This window comes from Salmo salar, chromosome ssa16 (genome assembly GCF_905237065.1).
Source record: "Salmo salar chromosome ssa16, Ssal_v3.1, whole genome shotgun sequence".
Classification (NCBI taxonomy): Eukaryota; Metazoa; Chordata; class Actinopteri; order Salmoniformes; family Salmonidae; genus Salmo; species Salmo salar.
Window position 1 is genome coordinate 93,520,576 of NC_059457.1, and position 5,000 is coordinate 93,525,575.

General features: G+C 54.5%; 1 pseudogene; it reads left to right on the forward strand.

The window, feature by feature from the left end:
- LOC106593158 (general transcription and DNA repair factor IIH helicase subunit XPB-like) overlaps nucleotides 1–5,000 on the forward strand; it is an 81,078-nt pseudogene that overhangs the window by 10,674 nt on the left and 65,404 nt on the right.

Genomic DNA, 5,000 nt, shown 5'->3' on the forward strand with positions numbered 1-5,000 from the left:
GAGGGGTGGAGAGGGAGGAGAGGGGTAGAGGGAGTGGGGTATGGAGAGGGGTAGAGGGAGGGAGGAGAGGGGTAGAGGGAGGGAGGAGAGGGGTGGGGAGGGAGGAGATGGGTGGAGAGGGGTAGAGGGAGAGGGGTATGGAGAGGGGTGGAGAGGGAGGAGAGGGGTAGAGGGAGGGAGGAGAGGGGTGGGGAGGGAGGAGAGGGGGTAGAGGGAGGGAGGAGAGGGGTGGAGGGAGGCAGGAGAGGGGTGGAGAGGGAGGAGAGGAGTGGAGTGGGAGGAGAGGGGTGGAGAGGGAGGAGAGAGGGAGAGGGGTAGAGGAGGGAGGAGAGGGGTAGAGGGAGGGAGGAGAGGGGTGGAGAGGGGTAGAGGGGTAGAGGGAGGAGGAGAGGGGTGGGGAGGGAGGAGAGGGGTAGAGGGAGGGAGGGTGGGGAGAGGAGGGGTGGGGAGGGAGGAGAGGGGTGGAGAGGGAGGAGAGGGGTAGAGGGAGGGAGGGTGGAGAGGGAGGAGAGGGGTAGAGGGAGGGAGGAGAGGGGTAGAGGGAGGGAGGAGAGGGGTGGGGAGGGAGGAGAGGGGGTAGAGGGAGGAGAGGGTGGAGAGGGAGTAGAGGGGTGGAGGGAGGAGAGGGTGGAGGGAGGAGAGGGGTAGAGGGAGGGAGGAGAGGGGTAGAGGGAGGGAGGAGAGGGGTGGGGAGGGAGGAGAGGGGTAGAGGGAGGAGAGGGGTGGAGAGGGAGTAGAGGGGTGGAGGGAGGAGAGGGGTGGAGGGAGGAGAGGGGTAGAGGGAGGGAGGAGAGGGGGTAGAGAGGGAGGAGAGGGGTGGAGAGGGAGAGGGGGTATGTAGAGGGGTAGAGGGAGGAGAGGGGTAGAGGGAGGAGGAGAGGGGTAGAGGGAGGGAGGAGAGGGGTGGAGAGGGGTGGAGGGAGGAGAGGGGTAGAGGGAGGGAGGAGAGGGGTAGAGAGGGAGGAGAGGGGTGGGGAGGGAGGAGAGGGAGAGGGGTAGAGGGAGGGAGGGGTAGAGGGAGGGAGGAGAGGGGTGGAGAGGGAGGAAAGGGGTGGAGAGGGGGAGGGAGAGAGGGAGGGAGGGAGAGGGAGGAGAGGGAGGGAGAGAGAGGGAGGAGGAGAGGGAGAGAGGGAGGGAGGGAGAGGGAGGGAGATCTGTGCGTTGTTCGTGTTTGTTGTTCTGAATTATGTTCAGTTGATTTATTAAATGATTCACTCCCTGAACTTGCTTCCTGATCTCCCGACGCCGTCGTTACAACCCCTCTGTGTAAAGCTGCCACCAACACCTACATGTCGGTTGTTTTGACTCATCTGAAGGTCCCCGGTGCCCGTTGGTTGAAGAATATAATGGATATGGAGTTTGTTTAGTGCCAAAAATACGGGGTTAAATATATTCCTGAGATTTGGCAACAGAAGAGCGCGTTCTGCAGTCGTTGTGATTTGCTTAATTCCTGACCTTTTTTTGAAAAGGTCAAAGGTCAAAGGTAATCGAGGAGAGGAGGATCAAATCCACGTGGATCAAATCCACTTGTATGAAATGACTCCTTATCCACTAGCGTGTCATCAGGCAAATTAAGTTTCCAGAGGAGGAATCCCCAAATATATGTGGAAAGTGGTTAAAATTACATTTAGCTAGTTGTCGGTCCGACCAGGGGGGCGTCGGTCCGACCAGGGGGGCGTCGGTCCGACCAGGGGGGCGTCGGTCCGACCAGGGGGGCGTCGGTCCGACCAGGGGGGCGTCGGTGTGACCGGGGAGGCGTCGGTGCGACCGGGGAGGGCGTCGGTGCGACCGGGGAGGGCGTCGGTGCGACCAGGGGAGGCGTCGGTGCGACCAGGAGGGCGTCGGTGCGACCGGGGGAGGCGTCGGTGCGACCAGGAGGGCGTCGGTCCGACCAGGGGGCGTCGGTCCGACCAGGGGGGCGTCGGTCCGACCAGGGGAAGCGTCGGTGCGACCGGGAGAGCGTCGGTGCGACCGGGGAGGAGCGTCGGTGCGACCGGGAGAGGCGTCGGTGCGACCAGGAGGGCGTCGGTGCGACCGGGGGAGGCGTCGGTGCGACCGGGGGAGGCGTCGGTGCGACCAGGGGAGGCGTCGGTGCGACCAGGAGGGCGTCGGTGCGACCAGGAGGGCGTCGGTGCGACCAGGAGGGCGTCGGTGCGACCAGGAGGGCGTCGGTGCGACCAGGAGGGCGTCGGTGCGACCAGGAGGGCGTCGGTGCGACCAGGAGGGCGTCGGTGCGACCGGGGGAGGCGTCGGTGCGACCAGGAGGGCGTCGGTGCGACCAGGGGAGGCGTCGGTGCGACCAGGGGGCGTCGGTGCGACCAGGAGGGTTAATGACTTCTGGAGAAGGGCCAATGAGCCGTGGAGCTTTGCACGAGGACGAACATGTCTTCTGTGGTTGTTCCGGACAGCCTTAGAGATTTCATGCCTTAATGACCATCCGTATCAACTGGGCTTTCTCTAAACCTCTTTACTCACAGAACATGCCTCTCCGATTTCTTAGAAACCCTAAGCGCCTTGGAAACGTTAGGCTTTTAATTACATGTTAAGTACCTTATTTGGGGATTCTGGGCCGGGTTCTGACTGACATTTTGGTTTTCCAAAGCGCTCTCTGATCGTTGTCGGGTCCTGTGTCCTTGTAGTACAAGAAAGCCCAATCTCTGAGCTCTCTGCTCCAAATTCTCCCAGCAGTGCTGACTTGAAGTGTCTGGTTTCAGACCCCAACAATTTTGAACGATTTCCTGTGCATGTGAAACAGCGTGTATATAAAACCGGTAGAATCTACCGGACTAGTTTCGTCTCACTGTGATCTTCTCAGACGGATTTTGAGTTCTCAACATTAAACCAAAAATACTAAATAATTTCATAGAAAGTGGTCTAATTTCCATTCCTATTAGTCACAGATGGTTCTTACAGCTGAAGTGTCAGCAGTGGTCGGGCCTAACTGTCAGCAGTTATATGAAATAATGACAATATTGTCACAAAGTATGATCATATATATCTTATAGTAAGTCATTTATCATTTAATTGTTACTGTATTTGAAGCGTTGTTACTGTATTTGAAGCGTTGTTACTGTATTTGAAGCGTTGTTACTGTATTTGAAGCGTTGTTACTGTATTTGAAGCGTTGTTACTGTATTTGAAGCGTTGTTACTGTATTTGAAGCGTTGTTACTGTATTTGAAGCATTTCTGTCATTTCAATCCCTTTTAGCCCCACTTGTTGTTGAATAGAAAAAAAACGAATAAATATATTTTTTTTAATAATATTTGTACTATATACTTGAGCTTGTGTCCTTCCAACTGTCTACACCTCAGTAATGTATAAACAATTTATACCAGAAAGATGAGATTGTAACCTTTTTTGGAGTATACAGCATTACTAGTTATTGTGTAAGGCCCCTCTCGTCAATAAATAAACACTTTTAGGTCTGTCTATTTAGGCAGAAATCTACACTTTGCTGTAACTTTCAAGGGTTTTGAATCTAGCTACGCTCCTTTACCCCGATGACCAGGTATTTTCAGTTAACACCAGACAAGATCTTTTTTTTTTTAAACTATTGTTGAAGGAAGAGAAACTCTGATGTGATATGTTGTTACCACAAGGTGTCGTCTGAGCATCGGACGGTGGCGTGTTTTCATCAAGAGATGAGAAAGATACGTTTTAATATGGCTGGATAGTTTATACACTGAGTGATGGGGTTTAATATGGCTGGATAGTTTATACACTGAGTGATGGGGTTTAATATGGCTGGATAGTTTATACACTGAGTGATGGGGTTTAATATGGGTTTAATATGGCTGGATAGTTTATACACTGAGTGATGGGGTTTAATATGGCTGGATAGTTTATACACTGAGTGATGGGTTTAATATGGCTGGATAGTTTATACACTGAGTGATGGGGTTTAATATGGGTTTAATATGGCTGGATAGTTTATACACGGAGTGGACAAAACATTATGAACATGACAGACTTCATGACAGACTGACCAGGTGAATCCAGGTGAAAGCTATGATCCCTTATTGAGGTCACTTGTTAAATCCTCTTTAATCAGTGTCGTTGAGGGGAGGAGATCGGAAGGGTGCAACTCATTATAAGGAAGGGGTTCCTTATGTTTGGTATATGAAGGTGTATATGAAGGTGTTATGTGAATCTCTCCTCCTATCCCTCCCCATTACTCCCCCCCATCTCTCCTCCTCTCCCCATCTCTCCTCCTATCCTTCCCCATTACTCCCCCCATCTCTCCCCCTATCCCTCCCCATTACTCCCCCCATCTCTCCTCCTCTCCCCCATCTCTCCTCCTCTCCCCCATCTGTCCTCCTCTCCCCCCATCTCTCCTCCTCTCCCCCATCTCTCCCCCTATCCCTCCCCATTACTCCCCCATCTCTCCTCTCCCCCATCTCTCCTCCTCTCCCTCCCCATTACCCCCCATCTCTCCTCCTCTCCCCCATCTCTCCTCCTTTCCCTCCCCATTACTCCCCCATCTCTCCTCCTCTCCCCCATCTCCCCCCATCTCTCCTCCTCTCCCCCATCTCTCATCCTATCCCTCCCCATTACTCCCCCCATCTCTCCTCCCCCCCATCTCTCGTCCTCTCCGCCCCATCTCTCGTCCCCCCCCATCTCTCGTCCTCTCCAGCCTGTACAGTCCGTAAGCGCTGTCTGGTCCTGGGAAACAGCAGCCTGTACAGTCCGTAAGCGCTGCCTGGTCCTGGGTAACAGCAGCCTGTACAGTCCGTAAGCTGGCTGGTCCTGGGTAACAGCAGCCTGTACAGTCCGTAAGCGCTGCCTGGTCCTGGGTAACAGCAGCCTGTACAGTCCGTAGCGCTGTCTGGTCCTGGGTAACAGCAGCCTGTACAGTCCGTAAGCGCTGTCTGGTCCTGGGAAACAGCAGCCTGTACAGTCCGTAGCGCTGTCTGGTCCTGGGAAACAGCAGCCTGTACAGTCCGTAAGCGCTGTCTGGTCCTGGGTAACAGCAGCCTGTACAGTCCGTAAGTGCTGTCT